This window comes from Rhinopithecus bieti, unplaced genomic scaffold (assembly GCF_001698545.2).
Source record: "Rhinopithecus bieti isolate Rb0 unplaced genomic scaffold, ASM169854v2 scaffold_68778, whole genome shotgun sequence".
Taxonomy (NCBI): domain Eukaryota; kingdom Metazoa; phylum Chordata; class Mammalia; order Primates; family Cercopithecidae; genus Rhinopithecus; species Rhinopithecus bieti.
Genome location: NW_016827519.1, coordinates 1,949,060 through 1,968,879, shown reverse-complemented (window position 1 = coordinate 1,968,879; position 19,820 = coordinate 1,949,060). Strand labels below are relative to the sequence as shown.

The window sequence follows — 19,820 nt, the reverse complement described above, 5'->3', positions numbered from 1 at the left end:
GGGAACTGTCCATGGGAGCCAAAAGGAAAGTAGCATTGGGGGTAGAGGCAAGTGTGAATGGCAGAGGAGCAGTGGTGTCCGCTGAGAGACTGTGGAATGTCAGCAGACTTTGGTTTTCTTCTTGTTAGGGTAAAGTAGGGGCTCATAGCCTCTACAAGGCATGAATATGGGGAATTGCATGTGGTCTAGCAGATTTGTGCATCTGCTTCTGGGGATGGGAGGATGCTGCTGGGACCCCCTCCGGTTTGTGTGTGTATGTGGTTTTTTGTTTTTTGAGACTGAGTCTCACTCTATCACCCAGCAGTGGCGTGATCTCAGCTCAATGCAACCTCTGTCTCCCAGGTTCAAGCAATTCTCCTGCCTCAGCCTCCCAAGTAGCTGATTGCAGGTGCCCCCCCATCACGACTGGCTAATTTTTGTATTTTTAGTAGAGATGGAATTTCACCATGTTGGCAAGGCTGGTCTCGAACTCCTGACCTCAAATGATCCACCTGCCTCAGCCTCCCAATGTACTGGGATTACAGGTGTGAGCCACCCTGCCCGGCACCCCCTCCGTTCTTGATCTTGAAAGTGCAAAGATACCCCCATGTTTCTCTCAGGCTCAAGGGAGAGCAAGTTAATGATTGGTCCTTAATGAGGACCCTGCTCCTGTAGGCTGCCTGGGAGCTGCTGCCAGTCACCCAGGCTTCATCCACGCACTCCATGCTGCTCCCAGAGCAGATGAAGTTGCCAGAGAAAATTCTCACACCACATGGGCTGGCCTCATTTCAAATTCCTGGTCTCAGACTGCAAATGGGCTATCAACACGGCCTAGCAATCCTTCCCCCTTCTCCTTTTAGCCTGCTTTGCTGTACTCCAAGATAAGTATTCTGTGCCTTTTCCTCCCTCCTCCTCCGTCTCCATCCCAGCTCTGCCGATGACCCTGTCGCAGGCTTGGCTGGGAAAATAGAAGCCAACAGATGGGAGCTCCCTCCTCTCCCCATCACCAAATACACACGCCTTCCTACATCTACTTCTGCATAAGGCCTCTCTTGCTTCTCTTATACCAGAGCAAATGTCTCTACTCCTGCAAAGGCAAATCCTGCAACTTGTAGTCTGGATCCCATTTCTTGTTGCCTACCCCAGAAATTCACACCTGCTGTTTCTCTCTTTCTCTCTTTATATATCTCTCCTCATCAGCAAATCAGCAACCGTTCACTCTCCCCTGTGTCATTGCCATCAACCTACAGCCCTTCTCTGCTATCTTTCATCATGTATATAAACACACATGCACACACAAACACATATATGAAACACACACGCACATATATATGTACACACACATACATGGAAGTTTTGGAACATTCCCTTGGCTCCTCCCCCACCTCCAGCTCTCACTTCTGCGCATGTCTGTGCAGGCTTTCTCCTCTCCCTCGCCTCCCATTCCCTCCTCTGCCTACTCCAATTTGGCTTCCGCCCACCATTCTACAGAGCAGTAGTGCTCAACCTAGGATGATTTTGTACCTGGGGGCATCTGTCAGTGTTTGAGAACCTAGGGACATTTGGCAATGTTTGAGAACATTCTTTTTTTTTTTTTTTTTTTTTTTTTTTTGAGACGGAGTCTCGCTCTGTTGCCCGGGCTGGAGTGCAGTGGCTGGATCTCCGCTCACTGCAAGCTCCGCCTCCCGGGTTTACGCCATTCTCCTGCCTCAGCCTCCCGAGTAGCTGGGACTACAGACGCCCGCCACCTCGCCCGGCTAGCTTTTGTATTTTTTAGTAGAGACGGGGTTTCACCGTGTTAGCCAGGATGGTCTCGATCTCCTGACCTCGTGATCCGCCCGTCTCGGCCTCCCAAAGTGCTGGGATTACAGGCTTGAGCCACCGCGCCCGGCCTGAGAACATTCTTTATTGTTGCAACTGGGGAAGGGTGTTGGCTACCAGCATCAAGTGAGCAGAGGCCGGAGATACTGCTGAACATCTACAATGCATAGGACAGCGCCCCGCGACATGGAATTATCTGACCCCAAATGTCAGTAGTGTCGCAGTTGAGAAACCTGGATGTAGGGGCTGCTCTTGTCAAGGTTACCAAGAACGTCCATGACGCCAAGTCCAAGAAACGACTTTCCACACTCATCACACCCAGCTCATCTCTCTTGGTTTCCATGACACTTCTCTCTCCTGGTTTTCCTCCTGTCTAGTGGCCATTCCTTTGCAGGTTCCTCCTCTGCCTGACTCTGTCCTGGGCTCTCGAATTTCTCTTTCCTCTGTCTTCCAAATTGTCCTGTCCAGTGACTTCAGATCATTTCTAAGCTGGCTCTGGAGTTAGACTGTCTGGTTGGAGTCCCAGCTCTCAGCTTCCCCGCTGTTGTCTATAGCCACAATTTCTCCCCTGTGATCTGGCAGCCTTAGTTTTTTCTTCGGTGAAATGGAGGTATAACAGCACTTACTGCATAGAGTTGTGATAACTGAATGAGGAAATCCAAGTACATCTTATGACACAGAGTTTAATTAGTATTAGCTGTTATTTTTATTTATAACTTCTATTACATAAAAATTGCGTTATTGGCTGGGCGTGGTAGCTCATGCCTATAATCCCAGCACTTTGGGAGGCTGAGGTGGGAGGATCACTTAAGGTCAGGAGTTTGAGACCAGCCTGGCCAACATGTTGAAACCCCATCTTTACTAAAAATACAAAAGGTAGCTGGTGGTGCATGCCTGTAATCCCCGCTACTTAGGAGGCTGAGGCAGGAGAATTGCTTGAACCTGGGAGGCAAAGGTTGTAGTGAGCTGAAATCGCACCACGGCACTGCAGCCTGCGCAACAGAGTGAGACTCCATCTCACAAAAAAAAAAAAGAAAAAAAAAAAAATACACTATCGTTTTACTTTTCACCAGACAACTCAAGAACAGGTGCTGAGGACTCACCAGATCACATCGAGATAGGTGTTTAATTCAATTTCAATGAAACGACAGCAACAGCAAACCACTGGCTGACCATGAGCCCTGTGCCAGGCCTGGTACTCAGTTTTTTTCCTGAGGTGCAAAGCAGGATTTCTGCTCCAGAGAGCTTGCCCGTGGTGAATAAACAGGAGAGCAACATAGAGGAATACGTGGAAAAGTCAGGCAGTTATAATAGGTGCCCAATTATTAAAAGACCAGTAGTTGCCAAATAGTATTCTATGAAACTCATTCTTCAGAGATGCTTCAAGGGGCATCCTCAAACTCTTGAATTCCAATTTCTGTTTTAAAGTATATTTTAAACTCCAGTCAGACATGACTTAGCAAGGATGGCCGGGCGCGGTGGCTCAAGCCTGTAATCCCAGCACTTTGGGAGGCCGAGACGGGCGGATCACGAGGTCAGGAGATCGAGACCATCCTGGCTAACACGGTGAAACCCCGTCTCTACTAAAAAAATACAAAATCTAGCCGGGCGAGGTGGTGGGCGCCTGTAGTCCCAGCTACTCGGGAGGCTGAGGCAGGAGAATGGGGTGAACCCGGGAGGTGAAGCTTGCAGTGAGCTGAGATCCGGCCACTGCACTCCAGCCTGGGCAACAGAGCGAGACTTTGTCTCAAAAAAAAAAAAAAAGGATAAGTTCTGAGAAATGCATCATTAGGAAATTTCCTCATTGTGCAAATGTCATAGACTGTGCTTACACAAACCTGGGTGGCATAGGCTACTACACATCTAGGCTGTATGATATGGCCTATTACTCCTGGGCCACAAACCCATACAGCATGTGACACTGACTACTGTAAGCAATTGTAACACAGTGGTAAGCATTTGTGTACCTAAACATGTCTAAACCTAGCAAAGCTACAGTAAAAATACGACATTATAACCTTACAGGGCCAGGCGCGATGGCTCACGCCTGTAATCCCAGCACTTTGGGAGGCTGAGGCGGATGGATCACCTGAGGTCAGGAGTTCGAGACCAGCCTGGCCAACATGGTGAAACCCTATTTCTACTAAAAATATAAAAATTAGCTGGGCGTGGTGGCGTGCACCTGTAGTCCCAGCCACTTGGGAGGCTGAGGCAGGAGAATCACTTGAACCCGGGAGGTGGAGGTTGCAGTGAGCCAAGATCTGCCATTGCACTCCAGCCTGGGCAACAAGAGAGAAACTCTATCCCCTCCCCCCAACCAAAAAACTTATGGGACCACTGTTGTATATACAGTCTGTCATTAACTGAATTGTCATTATATGGCACATAACTGTATTTTAAAACTGTAGTTAAAAAAACTAACTTTGGCTAGGCACAGTAGCTCATGCCTATAATCTCAGCCCTTTGGGAGGCCAAGGCGGGCAGATCATCTGAGGTTGGAGTTTGAGACCAGCCTGGCCAACATGGTGAAACCCCGTCCCTACTAAAAATAAAAAAATTAGCCAGGCATGGTGGTGTGCACCTGTAATCCCAGTTACTCGGGAGGCTGAGGGATGAGAATCCCTTGAACCCACGAGGTGGAGGTTACAGTGAGCAGAGATTGCGCCATAGCACTCCAGCCTGGGCAACAAAGCGAGACTCTTGTCTAAAAAAAAAATCTCACTTATGAATATATTGAAGGTGAAATTTCAAAACAGTGGAGATCATCAACACATTAAGTTCTGTTTCAGGTTAATAGATTTTTGTCCAGGCTGTAATGAAGTGTCTGCTTCCCTCTCTATTAAATAAAGGAAAATCTTGATTCACCCAGATAAAAGTTGCAAGAGGAACTATTTTTTGACAGCGTTATTGAGATATAATCCACATGCCATAAAATTCACCCATTTAAAGTTTTGGTTTTTACACAGTTACAATTTGCAATTGCTTATCTGAATGAATCAAGGTTCTCTTGAGTTTGTGCAAAGAAAAATGCAAATTTAGAGTGAAATGAGGATGCTAGGAGATGGTGCCTGAGTGTCCACAAGTGTCCATAGCATCAATTTTCAAATTTTTATGTACAAGCAAGCTAAAACATTTCATTTGGCTGCCTTTCTAAGTAATCATATACATTTGAACATACAATGTTCTTATATGTTCTCGTGTCTTATTTCATACTAACTGAAAACCCTTCATTTGACTGGGTGTGGTGGCTCACACCTGTAATCCCAGAACTTTGGGAAGCTGAGGTGGGTGGATCATCTGAGGTCAGGAGTTCGAGACCAGCCTGGCCAATGTGGTGAAACCCTGTCTCTACTAAAAATACAAAAATTAGCCAGGGTGGTGGCTCACACCTGTAATCCCAGCTGCTTGGGAGGCTGAGGCAGGAGAAATCGCTTGAACCCAGGAGGCAGAGGTTGCAGTGAGCTGAGATCGCACCACTGCACTCCAGCCTGGGCAACAGAGCGAGACTCCATCTCAAAAAACATAAAAAAATGAAAACCCTTCATTTATCTGCTTGATATATTGAGATTGCAGCTGAGAGTGAGTGTGAAGAGATTCTGTTTGACACGTGTTTACTGACTCCGTGCCATGTGTCAGGCTCTGTTGGAGGCTCTGGAACTCAGCCATGAACAGGCAGACATGAAGACCTGCTCTTGTGAAGCTTAGATTCCAGCGCAGGGAGACGGAGACTAGCTAGAGAGAAAACAATGGAATGGTGTATCAGATGGCGATAAGTGCTGTGAAAACTAAAGCAGGTCCAGAGGGATGAGGAGCTGGTGGGGGTGGGAGACATGAGACAGGGAGCTACTTCATGAAGGGCGCCAGGCCAGGCCTCACTGAGGATGCGGCCGTGGAGCAAAGATGTGAAGGAGATCAGGGAGTGAGGCTTGTGCTTGCCAGGTGCTGCTGCCAAGGAAGCCTGAAGCCCTTGAAAGGCAATAAGAATGAGAGGAGCTCAGAGAAGCAAAAGCAAAGGGAAGGGTTTGTGACGCAGATGAGAGCTGGGAGAGAAAAAGGCTTTGGTGAGCAGAGGAGTGGGGTTGGTCTTCTAGGGGGTGCTGGGGGAGAAGGCAGTAGGAGCAAATGTGTGCAGGTGGAAGTGTCTGCATGGTTCTGGAAACAAGGAGTCGATTGATTGGCTGATTAGCTCAGTGAGGAAGCAATAGGGGCAGGCGGGAGCCGAGCGTACAAGTGTAGGGTCAGTCCCTGTCCTTGTTTAAAATTTTGGTATTGTGTTCACCATGGAATTTTTTCGTTAACTTTGATTTTTAAAAAATTAGCATTCTTATTGGTTACTGAGTTGTTTGGTGCTCCCTTAAACTTTGCACCAGTTTCATCCTAGTTTTAGCCCTGGGAGCAGAGTCTGTGTCGATAAGTTCACAGTCCTTAGAGGAGGGCCGTCTAAGTCTTTAGACTTGACTCTGTGGTCACTGGAAAGGCCCTTGAAGAATTTTTTTTTTTTTTTTTTTTTTGTGAGATGGAGTTTTGCTCCGTCGCCCAGGCTGAAATGCAGTGGCATGATATTGGCTCACTGCAACTTCACCTCTCAGGTTCAAGGGATCCTCCTGCCTCAGCCTCCCTAGTAGTTGGGACTACAGGCGTGTGCCACCATGCCCGGCTAATATTTGTATTTTTAGTAGAGACAAGGTTTCACCATGATGGCCAGGCTGGTCTCGAACTCCTGACCTCAGGGGATCTACCCACCTCGGCCTCCCAAAGTGCTGGGATTACAGGCATGAGCCACCGTTCCCAGCCCCTTGAAGGATCTTGAGCAAATAAATGATGTAACCAAAATCTCCTTTGGGGACGATTGGTCTAGAAGCAGTGTGGAGGATGAGGAAAGGGACCAGAGAGCAAAGACCTGTCAGGAAATGGATTGTGATGCCCCAGGCCCACGGTATAGGAACAGGAGGTGTGGGAAGGAAAGCTGGCTGCTCCTTGCCTTTCATGGGTCTTTGCCTGCCTCTAAACCACGCCCAAAATTCATCATTTCCCAAACAACTGAACAGACATAATGAATGCGGGCCTCGTGCCTCTTTCTGTTTTTATTATGACTGATTTGTGCAAAACAGGAAGTGCTACCGTGACAATGGTATTATTTGTGGCTGAGAAATGTACTTTTGAAAACTCAGCAAACCCTGGAACCCTTGCACTGAAGCCTAGTTGTGCTTATGGAGTCTCCCCGTTGGGTGGGCTCCATTCCAACAGGGACCATGACTTTCCTCTGCTCCAATAGCAGCATGGACTCAAGAGCCGCTGTGTTCCTAGGACAGGAGACAAGTTGCTTCACCTTTCAAGAAATTCCAGCTAGTGAGGGCCTGGCACTGTTGAGGAGAGTGGCTGGCTGGGTGCCACCAGGCACCATGAAGACAGTATGATTGATGAGGAGGTCACAGGAAACCCTCCCTGCCCCAGGCTTTGGTCCTAGATCAACGTTTTCATCAGCGGTAGTTAGTGGCTGCAGGCTGCAGGGAACATACCCATAATTCCCTGAGGCAGAAGTAGATCGGAAAGTAGGTGGTTGGGATCTGATGAGGCTCCTCTTCCTGGCTCCCAGATGGCCACCTTATCACTGTGTGCTCACAGGGCAGAGAAAGAGAGAAAGGAAGCTCTCTGGGGTCTCTAAAGGTACTGATCCCATAAGATCAGGGCCTTAAGCTCATGAGGTCATGTAACCCTAACTACCTCCCAAAAGCCCATCTCCAGAACCCATCACATTGTGGGTTAGAGCTTCAACACAGGAATTTGGAGGGGATATAAACATTCAGTCCATAATATTCTCCATTTCCAGAGCCGACCACGTCTGGAGGCTTCATATCTAATTCAGGTTGAGGAACCTCTTTGGGAAAAACATCTTGGGTTCCTGTTTCTATCAGCTCACTGAATCCCTTCAATTGCCTTCTCTTTTTGAACTTTTAAATAACTACGATTACTTGGCATACAATTGTTACCTAGGTTTAATTTCCTTTTTTTTTTCCCCTGGAGGGGGCCTCATTTTAGCTAAGCAGTTGCAAACAATAGCTTGATTATACTTCTACATTCTTTTGACACAAGCAATTGCTTTTCTTCCCAAGCACACTGTGACACCAGCTGAATATTGTAATATTTCTCTTCCTGAGCAATTTTGCCTGGATCTCACCCACTGAAGAAACCAACTGTAAATATTAGTATTTGGCATTCCTTGCACCTCTGGCCATACGCAGTTTAACCTTCTGAGGCTCTGCATCTCATCTTTAAGCCTTAAAAAATGGAAAAGGAGAGGCTTGGGCATGTTGCAAGCCCTGCTTGGTTTCAAGGAATCCTCCAAGCTCTGCTTGGTTTCATTTTCTTTCTTTCTGTCTTTTTTTTTTTTTTTGGATACAATTTCGCTCTGTCACCCAGGCTTGAGTGCAGTGGTGCAATCTCAGCTTACTGCAGCCTCCACCTCCAGGGTTCAAGCGATTCTCCTGCCTCAGCCTCCCTAGTAGCTGGGACTACAGGCGCCCGCCACCATGCCCGGATAATTTTTGTGTTTTTAGTAGAGACGAGGGTTCTCCATGTTGACCAGGCTGGTCTTGAACTGCTGATCTGACCTCAAGCCATCCGCCTGCCTCAACCTCCCAAAGTTTTGAGATTACAGGTGTGAGCCACTGTGCCTGGCCAATAGTTTGGGTTCCTAATCAAGTTTTTTCATTGTAGTAAAATATGCATAATGTAAAATTCAATCATTTTTAAGTGTAAAATTTGGTGGCATTAGTACATTCACAATGGTATGCCACCATCATTACTATCCATATCCAGAACTTTTTCATTTCAAACAGAAACTCTGTAGCCATTAAACAGTAGTAACTCCTCGTTCTCCTTCTGCCAACTCTTGGTAACTGCTATTCTACTTTTGTCTCTCTGAATTTGCCTAACTCCAGGTACTTCATATAAGTGAGATCGTACAATTTTTTTGTGTGTCTGGCTGATTTCACTTGGCTTGATGTTTTTGTCTTAGTCTGTTAAGGCTGCTAGAACAAAATGCCATTAATAGGGTGTCTTATAAACAACAGAAATTTATTTCTCACTGTTCTGGAGATTGGGAAGTTCAGGATCAAGGTGCCAGTAGGTAACATGTTTGGCAAGGGCCCATTTTCTTTTATTTTCTTTATATATGGTGTGTATGTGTGTGTGTGTGTCCTGTGCTGTGTGTATATAATATATTATATATATATAGTATTTTTTTTTTTTTTTTTTTTTTCAGATGGAGTCTCACTCTGTGGCCAGGCTGGAATGCAGTGGCACCATCTCGGCTCACTGCAACCTCTGCCTTCCAAGTTCAAGTGATTTTCCTGCCTCGTCCTCCCAAGTATCTGGGATTACAAGTGCACACTACCACACCCAGCTAATTTTTGTATTTTTAGTAGAAATGGGGTTTCACCACGTTGGGCAGGATGGTCTCAGTCTCTTGACCTCGTGATCCGCCCTCCTTGGCCTCCCAAAGTGCTGGGATTACAGGCGTGAGTCACTGCGCCCAGCCTTTATTTATATTTTTTAACACTTACTAGGCTATCACTCTCAGATCTTAGTGAGGGCCTACTTTCTGATTCATAGATGATGCTTTCTGGCTGTGTCCTCACAAGGTAGAAGAAACAAGGCAGTTCTTTGGGGCCTCAATGCCATCATTAGGGCTCAACATATAAATGTCGATGTATGAATTTTGGAGGAATACAAACATTCAGACCATACAGCCTTCAAGTTTCATCCATGTTGTAGCATGTATAGGAATTTCATTCCTTTTCATGGCTGAATTGTATTCCACTGTATGTATGTATCACATGTTGTTTACCTACTCATCTGTTGATAGACACAAATTTTTTCCACCTTTTGACTCTTGTCTAATAAAGTTTAACATGGCCTGGTGCAGTGGTTCATGTCTGTAATCCCAGCACTTTGGGAGGCTGAGGCAGGCAGATCACCTGAGGTTGGGAGTTCGAGACCAGCCTGACCAACATGGAGAAACCTCTACTAAAAAAAAAAAAAAAAAAAAGCAAAATTAGCCGGATGTGGTGGCATTTGCCTGTAATCCCAGCTACTCGGGAGGCTGAGGCAGGAGAATCACTTGAACCCGGGAAGCAAAGGTTGCAGTGAGCCGACATCGCGCCATTGCACTCCAGCCTGGGCAACAACAGCAAACTCTATCTCAAAAAAACAAAGAAAGAAAACGTTTAACATAACAGATGGGATCTCTCTCCTTTGTGAGCCTGGCATCAATTTAACAACTACCTTTTGATTAATTCTATTTCATTCTCTAGAAACATGACACCAAACAGAGCAACTTAGACGCAGGGGTCTGCAGGAAAGCTGGGGCTGGAGAACATACACGATGGGTAGCTGTGGTCATTAGGGACCTTTGCAGAGCGATGCCTGAGGGTCCAGCAGGTCAGAGATGACACCCTGGGTGGGTGAGGCTGCATGACATGGGGTTTTTGATTCTATAATAAAAGACACCTTTCACTTTTCACTTTAACCCGTTCATTTATTCATTCACTCACTCACTCATTCCAACATTATTGAACACTTACTAAAAAAAAATAAAAAAGAACAGGATGCGTAATAACAAAAGAGAAAAAGAAGCAAAAACAAAAAAAAAAACAAAATAAACAAATTAAAAAAAAATTGGCCGGGCACGGTGGCTCACGCCTGTAATCCCAGCACTTTGGCAGGCCGAGGTGGGCGGATCACGAGGTCAGGAGATTGAGACCATCCTGGCTAATAAGGTGAAAACCCACCTCTACTAAAAATACAAAAAATTAGCCAGGCATGGTGGCAGGCGCCTGTAGTCCCAGCTACACAGGAAGCTGAGGCAGGAGAATGGTATGAACCTGGGAGGCAGAGGTTGCAGTGAGCCAAGATCACACCACTGCACTCCAGCCTGGGCGACAGAGCGAGACTCTGTCTCAAGAAAAAAAAAAAAAAATGGACTGGTGCAGTGGCTCATGCCTGTAATCCCAGCACTTTGGGAGGCTGAGGCAGGTGGATCACAAGGGCAGGAGTTCAAGAACAGCCTGGCCAGTATGGTGAAACCCCGTCTCTACTAAAAAATACAAAAATTAGCTGGGCGTGGTGGCGTACACCTGTAGTCGCAGCTACTCGGGAGGCTGAGGAAGAAGAATCACTTGAACCCAGGAGGCAGAGGTTGCAGTGAGCCGAGATCGTGCCACTGCACTCCAGCCTGGGTGACAGAGCAAGACTCTGTGTCAAAATAACAACAACAGCAAAAGTTATACATGAATTTTTGACTGCACGAGGTTCAGTGCTCCACGTTGTCCAAGTGTCAATTGTACTGGGTCCAAAGGTAAGTCCTGATGGCTTTGAAGCAGAAGAAAAACAGATCAGGAGAAAATCACGGTCATAGTCAACATCTTTTGAGCACTTTCTAAGTGCTGATACTGTTCTAGTGCATAATGCTTATTATCTCAGTCAATCCTCAGAGCAGCCGAGCAAGATAAGTGAGGAGGAAACAGGCCTAGAAACTTACCAAGACCTCTAAACGTGGGTGGCAGAATGCAGATCCAAGCTCAAAACATCACCCTTGCTATTCACAGTGTGGCCCACGGACCAGCAGCTGTGTCTTGTGGGAGCTTTTTAGAAATGCAGAATCTCTGCCTGACCCCAGATCTTCTGGATCAAGCCTGCACTTTAACAGGATCCCCTAGTGATCCCAGTGCACACTAAAGTTTGAACAGCACAGACGGCGATTCGCCAGATCGGCTGCACATTGGAACCACTTGAGGGATTTCAAAAATCCTTAGTGCCCAGGCCATACACCCCTAGATCAATTACATCTGCATTTCTGGGCTGTGACCCAGGCATCAGGATTTTTCAAAATTACGCCTCTGTTGACACAGGGAGAGCAAGTTAACTCTTGCAGGGAGAACTGGGCTTGCAGGAGCCAGCCAGCTGCCAGCAGCTCTGCAGCTTTAAGAACTGGGGCGGGCTGGCTGCGAGGAGAGCACGCTGCTGCATGGGCCATGTGAGCTCAGGCTGTGGGAGCGGATGGAGCTGCCATAGTCAGCGCTTAGGGCTGGCCCCAGCTTGTAGACCCGAGTCCTGCAGAACAACCCCCCATGGCGCGGGCGAGCAGAAGAAAGGGGGCCTTTATGCCCTTTTGAGGGAAGCACACATTCTGCAAGGCCGTGGAAACAAAGAGAAGAACTGTTTGTAGCCCTCGTCCAGACGCCCCAAACAAACAGTAAGTCAGAAGGGAACAGAGCACAGCACAGTCCCTCCTTCTGCCCCAGGCGACATCCACCTTGCCCCACCCCACCTAAGAAGCCCAAGGGTATTCTGGGAGCCCACCGCAGGACAATGGCAGGGCAAAACCAGTGAGCAAGGCAGAAAATCCCCTGAAATTCTCCACTGAGGCCCAACTGTTCCTCTCCTTGAAAAGTCAAGGCTTGGCTCAAGCCAGATAGCACCAGAGGATGGACAGAACACATCAGGTATTGGCAGTGTTTCTCCTCTGTTCTCTCTCCTGCAAGGTCCTTTCAGTCCTTGTCACTGCCCTTGAGAACTCCCAGGTCACGTGAAGGCAAAGAAAGTAAAACTGAAACTGCCTTTGAGCCACAGGCTTGCTAGGGATGAGGTGACAAAGTTAATCGAGGTGGCAGTTGGGGAAGGGGTTCCGGGCTGCTGCAGGCACACCGGCCAGAGCTTCGTGGATACCTGCAGGGCCCAAAAGTCCCTCCCTGTTTTGAGGAGTGAATGATGGCTGTGAGGTAGCAGCCAGGCCGGTCACCCCCGTGTTGACTGGAGGCAGAATTCTGTAAATCCTCTCCTAGTCTTTCTCCAGACCACTGGTTAGCTCATCTCAGCCTCCTCTGGGAGCATCAACACCAACATGGCACAGGGGAATGCAGTGGTGTGCTTTGGGCCTGTGTACCCACCCAAGGCTAAAGGCAGAGCCAGGTGACTTTGTGGGGGTCTCTTCTGTAGGATTATCTGTACTTCCCCTCTGTCTTTTACTACGGGAGATCGAGAGCTGGCTATAACCTACCTTCCTTCATGAGACCACACTAAATTGCAAAAATTATCCCAGTGCTGGAGGAGGGCAGCAGGTTGAGATTACGTTGGCAGGAAGAATGTTGGCATTGATTGGCACGCAGGGGAGGAGAGCTGCTTTATGCTTTAAAGGTAACCGAGTATGAGCTAAAAAGAAGGAAAGGAGAGGCCGGGAGTAGGAAGAAGGAAAGCTGGCTTCACTGGAGGGGTGGAGTGAAGTTGAGGAAGCAGGAAGGGGAAGGAGGCGATGGGTGGGAAGGGCAGGGCAGGGTGGAGTTAACTGAAAGAAGGCTAAACTGTGGCTTGTACATAATTATGAGGAAGCATCTTTTTTTTTCCCCCCTTCATTTTGAGACGGAGTCTCTATGTCGCCCAGGCTGGTATGCAGTGGTGTGATCTCAGCTCACTGCAACCTCTATCTCCTGGTTTCAAGCTATTCTCCTGCCTCTGCCTCCCAAGTAGCAGGGACTACAGGCACATGCCACCAGGTCTGGCTAATTTTTGTAGTTTTAGTAGAGACAGGGTTTTGCCATGTTAGCCAGGCTGATCTCAAGCCATCCACCCAGCCTGGCCTCCCAAAGTGCTGGGATTACAGGCAGGAGCCACCACACCTGGCTAGGAAGCATCTTAAAAGAGTCAGATGTCACTTCCAGCTGAGGGCTAGATCCCAGGAGGCCAACTGGTGGCCCCTGACGTGTTTTATTTGTAAGCATGAGGACTCTTGGAAATTTGGGAAATTGTACGCGTGTGAAAGAACGGGTTCACGTTTCCGCAGGGCAGCTGGCGCTGGAGCTGCTGGTTTGCCAAAGTCCCTACCTCTCCTGCACTCTGAGCTCTGCATTCCTTGACCCACCCCAAAACTTCTGTACCTGCCCAGTTCCTGTGGGCAATGCAGATTGCTGCTACTCCTGGTTTGATAATAATGATTCTTGTCCAAGTGCATAGGTATATGCTCTTTCAATGAATTTCAATTAATACCTCCCTTTTTCAGTGGAGCATGACAGATGCACAAAACCAACCCTCTCCTTGACAGATTTCTCAGCCTTTGCAGGCGATCTGCCAAGTTGCTAGAGGGTATTTGCATTAAAAAAAAAAAAAAAAAAGTTTATTTTCTTATTTTGGGTTTAAGGATTTTCCAACCTGCCTTAAGGCAATATTTCATTTACGCCACATGTTACAGCTTTCAAAGCATTTCTTAAACAGACTTGAATTTGTTTTATCCTTCCAGAAGCTCTATGAAGTCTGTAGTTTGGATCTCCTCATGCTGTCTTGGAGGAAACAGAATTGTAGAGAAACTAAATGACTGCCCTTGGTCCTTCAGTAATGTTGAGGTTCACATTCAGGCACAGCTCTCTGGAAGACCAAGCTGTGTCTTTTTGACTGTGTGGAATTGTAAAAAGTTATGCTTTAAAAAGCATAGTGACTGAAAGTATGATCTCAATCCAGAATACTTGTGTTACCAGAAAGGGGCCCCAAACCAGACCCCGAGAGAGTTCTTGAACCTTGTGCAAGAAGAAACTGGGGGCAAGTTCATAGTAAAGTGGAAGTGAAAGCAAGTTTATTAAGAAATGAATAGGACAGGTGCAGTGGCTCATGTCTGTAATCCCAGCATTTTGGGAGGCCAAGGCAGGCAGATCACAAGGTTAGGAGATCAAGACCATCCTGGCCAACATAGTGAAACACTGTCTCTACTAAAAATACAAAAATTAGCTGGGTGTGGTGGCGCGCACCTGTAATCCCAGCTACTTGGGAGGCTGAGGCAGGAGAATCACTTGAACCTGGGAGGCGGAAGTTGCAGTGAGCCGAAATCGCCCCACTGCACTCCAGCCTGGTGACAGAGACTCCATCTCAAAAAAAAAAAAAAAAAAAAAAAATGGCTCCTCCATAGGTAGAACAGTGGCATGGGTTGCTTGACTGAATATACTTATAGTTATTTATTGATTATATGCTAAACAAGGGATGGATTATTCATGAGTGTTCCAGGAAAGGGGTGGGCAATTCCTGGAACTGAGGGTTTCTCCCCTTTTTATACAATATAGGGTAATTTCCAGACATCGCCATGGCATTTGTAAACTGTCCTGGTGTTGGTGGGAGTGTCTTTTGCCTGCTAATGCATTGTGGTTAGTGTATAATAAGCAGTGAGGACGACCAGAGGTCACTTTCATTGCTATCTTAGTTTTGGCTGTTTTCTTTACTGCAAAGTGTTTTATCAGCAGGGTCTTTGTGACCTGTATCTTGTGCCTACCTCCTATCTCATCCTGTGACTAGGAATGCCTAAGTTCCTGGGAATGCAGCCCAGTAAGTCTCAGCCTTATTTTACCCATCCCCTATTCAAGATGGAGTGGCTCTGGTTTGAAAGCCTCTGACACTTGGGCTTGACTGCTGGTTTGGCCACTCAGTACCTGTGAATCTTTAGGCAAAGTACTGAATCTTCCTGTGCTTCCTTTTCTGTAAAATAGGGATAACAGCCCTCATCTAGGGAGTGTTGTATGGATTAAATGACATAGTACATGAAAAGTATTCAGAACAGTGCCTGGCACAGAGTAAGCTTTTGTTGACACAAAAAAAGTGGGGGGGCAAACTCTGTGAAATATTTGAAGAGACTTATTCTGAGCCAAACATGAGGACCCAGGAGGTCCTGAGAACATGTGCCTACGATGGTTGGGATACAGCTTGGTTTTATGCAGTTTAGGAAGACACAGACATCCATCAATACATGTGAGGTACACATTGGTTTGGTTGATTCAGTCCAGAATTGAGGTATTCAGGTCATAGGTAGATTCAAAGATTTCCTGATTAGCAATAAGTTAAAAGAGTTAAGCTTTGCCTAAAGTTGAAGTTAGCAGGAAGAAACAGTTGGATTTAAGATAAAAAGGGTTGTGGAAGCCAAGGGCCAAGGTTCTTGTTGTGTAGATGAAGCTTCCAGGTAGCAGGCTTCAGAGAGAATGGATGGTAAATCTCCCTTTTTTTTTTTTTTTTTTGGAGATGGAGTCTCACTCTGTCACCCAGGCTGGAGTACGGTGGGATGATCTTGGCTCACTGCACCCTCCGCCTCCTGGGATTCAAGGGATTCACCTCCTTCAGCCTCCCAAGTAGCTGGGATTACAGCCACCACCCCTCCACCCACGCCTGGCTAATTTTTTGTATTTTAGATTTTAGTAGAGACGGGGGTTCACCATGTTGGCCACACTGGTCTCAAACTCCTGACCTCAAGAGATCCACTTGCCTCAGCCTCCTGAAGTACTGGGATTACAGGTAATCCTCTCTTATCAGACCTTAAAAAGTGCCAGACTCTTCATTACTCTCTTCAGGGTGGGAGGACCTGGAAGGGGAAAGAGCTAGTTATGTTAACAGATTCTTTACAGATGCAGAAAGCAGTTTCAAAATATGGTGAAGAAACATATTTGGGGGTAAGATATTTTTATTTCCTTCTTTATCTGTCATTTGATAGAGTCAGGTTGGAATTTGGTATCTTATGGCTACAAAGAGTCTCTTTTGTCAGACTTAAGATCTCTGTTTTAATGTTAATGGTGGTCAGTTGTATCTAAACTCCCCAGTGGAGGGGGTATAATGAGGCATGTTCAGCCATTCCCCTCCCATCATGGCCTGGACTAGTTTTTCAGGTTTCTTTGGAATGCCCTTGGCCGAAAGGGGGTTCATTCAATTGGTTGAAGGGCTTAGAATTTTACTTTTGGTTTATACTTTCAAGAAATATTCCTATCAGTGGGGCCAGGTACGGTGGCTCATGCCTGTAATCCCAGCACTTTGTGAGGCCAAGGCAGGAGGATTGCTTAAGCTCAGGAGTTCGAAACCAGCCTGGGCAACATAGTGAGACCCTAAAAAGTTAAAAAATATATTTTTCAATTATACTACTACTACTAAAATTATTATTATCTGTGCCTTTGGGAGACACTCTGTATTATTCAGGGTACAGGCTAAATTGTAAAAAAGATCCCAAAATACATTTGCTCAAAAAGGATAGAAAATTTTTCCTCTTTCACATAATAGCTAAGAGGTAGATGGTCAGTCCAGGACAGGCAAACAACTCTGTTCCACAGGGTCATTCAGGAACCCAGGTTCCTCCATCTTGTTGCTCCCTTTTCTGCATAGTCAAAACTGACTCAACATCACCTTCACCTTCTGTTCCTGCCTGTAGTGGGAAGAGGGAAGGAATCAGAGGGCAAACAGCTCCCTTCTAAATGATATAACTCAGAGTTGTACATATCCTTTCACTCATATTCCCTGACACACTCTGTTCCTCCGATCAAACTTCCCAGGCTTTTCTACCTTGATCTGACCTTTGGTACTACTGTGCTCCCATACCTGAAGACTCTTTCTCACTGCAGTGCTACTCTTTCTAGGTTCCCATCCTACTTTGCTGGACATTTTTTTCCATGTATTTCACAGAGACCTCCTGTTCCACTCACTCCCTAAATATCCCCTGGGTCTTCGTGTTCCACTCACGGCCCTTCTTGCCTTCTGCCCTCTCCCTTGGTGTGATGGCTTAATGTTGAGTGTCAACTGGATTGGATTGAAGGATGTAAAGTCTTGTTCCTGTGAGGATGTTGCCAAAAGGAGGTTAACATTTGAGTCAGTGAGCTGGGAGAGGCAGACTTGCCCTCAATCTGGGTGGGTACCATCTAATCAGCTGCCGGCTCATCTAGGATAAAAGCAGGCAGAGGAACATGGAAGGACTAGACTGGCTGAGTCTTTTGGTCTTCATCTTTCTCTTGTGCTGGATGCTTCCTGCCCTCAAACATCCGACTCCAAGTTCTTCAGCTTTGGACTCTTGGACTTACACCAGTGGTTTGCCAGGGGCTGTCGCCTGAGACTGAAGGCTGCACTGTTGGCTTCCCTACTTTTGAGGTTTTGGGACTTGGACTGGCTTCCCTGCTCCTCGGCTTGCAGATGGCCTATTGTGAGACTTCATCTTGTGATGGTGTGAGTCAGTACTCCTTAATAAACTCCCCTTCATGTATTAGTCCTGTCCCATCTAGAGAACCCTGACTAACACACTTGAGTGTCCTCAGCCACGTGGAAGCTGATGGCTTGCAGCTCTCCATCCTCCAGGCAGGTGTCCCTCCTGACTTCTGGTGCTGAATGTCCACCCTGTCATGGACTTCTGCCTGGGGCTGTCTCACAGGCTCCTCCTACTTAGCATTCTAAAACCAAATTCTTCATCAGTCTCTTCTTGTATTTATTTTCATGAATGTCACAGTTAGCTGGTTGTCCATCCCGGGAAAAAGAAATCTGATAATAATAATTATTATTATTTGTTGAGATGGAGTTTCACTCTTGTCACCCAGGCTGGAGTGCAATGGCGCCATCTCAGCTCACTGCAGCCTGCAACCTCCACCTCCTGGGTCCAAGCCATTCTCCTGCCTCAGCCTCCTGAGTAGCAGGGATTACAGGCACCCACCACCACGCCTGGCTAATTTTTATATTTTTAGTAGAGACAGCATTTCACCATGTTGACCAGGCTGGTCTTGAACTCTCTCCTTAGGTGATCCACCTGCCTCGGCCTCCCAAAGTGCTGGGATTACAGGCATGAGTCACCCTGCCCGGCCCTGATAATTATTTGTGATTCCTTTCTTTTGTTGCATGTTTTGCATACATTCAATCCGGTATCAGGTTCTGGCTAGTCTCCTTCCAGTTCCTCAAATTAGCCCTTCCTCTCATTCTCTCACTTTGGGGAACGCCTTGATTGCTTCTCAAACAGCTACGACAAAGTGTCCCTGAGGGATGTTCTCACATTCATCTTCCACCGAGTGCTGCCTGCTCAGGGGATCCTCCCACCCTTAGTGCTCCTGGGGCTCTTAGATGAAGCTCCTACTGCTTCAGTTTATTCACATGCTCCTTCCCAAGCATCTCTTTGTCTATCTTCCCAGCCCCTCTGCCTCTTTACCCCAGGTGTGCCAACCACTCACACTTTCACCTACAGAGACTTCTTCAACCTTTCTCCTAGTGCTGATTTCCAGTTGTTTGTCAAAGCTCATGCAATGCCTCCCAGACCATAGCTGCCTGAGGCTGTCAACACAGTTTTCCTTGCCTCTTCCTCATTAGCAGCTCCAGTGCTTAAGTACATTGCTGGATACACAGAAGGTGCTCTCCGAATGGCAAAAGAATGAACTATATGGCTCTTTCCATGTCCTACTCCACCATCCAATCGTGCCACCTGCTCTGTACCCAAGCTTCCGAGAAGACCCTCCTCTCCTGTGGGGATGTCTGTAACTGTTTCTTCAAGAAATAATATTTTTGGCTGGGTGCAGTGGCTCACGCCTGTAATCTCAGCATGTTGGGAGGCCAAGGTGGGTGGATCACCTGAGATCAGGAGTTCGAGACCAGCCTGGCCAACATGGCGAAACCCCATCTCTACTAAAAATACAAAAATTAGCCAGACATGGTGGCAATCGCACCACTGCCCTCCAGCCTGGGTGACAGAGTGAGACTCCATCTCAAAGATAATAATAGTAATTTCAAGAACAAACTCAACTAATGTCTTCGGTGAAGCTTTCTCCTGCTTCCCCAGCCAGATTTTCATTATTTATTTATTTGTCAAGTATTTTTTAAATGCCTGTAGTGTGCCAGGCACTGTTCAGTATACCGGGGATAGAGCAGGGGGAAGAAAATGACAAAAACCCCTACCCTTAAGAGGTTCGCAATATAGCATGGGGAATTAGAAATAAGCATCTGCCTCTTCTCTGGTCTTTAAGCACCTCACAGGCACGGGCCATGTCTGCTCATCTGTGTATTCCCATCATCTAACAGAGTGCTCAACACATTTGCTTGATGAATGCGTTTTGAGCACTGGGAGATGATCACAGAAGAGCTAAGAAGTGATAACAGTTGTATTTAGTGGAGAACAGTATTCACACCTTGTTGTCTAGATTGCCTTGAAATCAGGCTCTGTATTATATATATATATATATATTTTTTTTTTTTTTTTTTTTTTTTTT

The 19,820-nt window shown here is 46.7% G+C and overlaps 1 protein-coding gene across 5 annotated transcripts in view; it reads left to right on the top strand.

Moving 5' to 3' along the window:
* DGLUCY (D-glutamate cyclase) overlaps positions 1-19,820 on the top strand; it is a 160,959-nt gene that overhangs the window by 45,073 nt on the left and 96,066 nt on the right. For 2 of the 5 annotated variants that reach the window (XM_017863837.1, XM_017863831.1), the window contains exon 1: positions 11,786-12,055. The exons of 2 other annotated variants lie outside the window; for them this stretch is intronic. The gene's annotated coding sequence lies outside the window, so the exon portion shown is untranslated. Of the gene's footprint in view, positions 1-11,785; positions 12,306-19,820 lie in introns of those variants that run through there. One more of the 5 variants, XM_017863832.1, reaches the window with a different exon arrangement.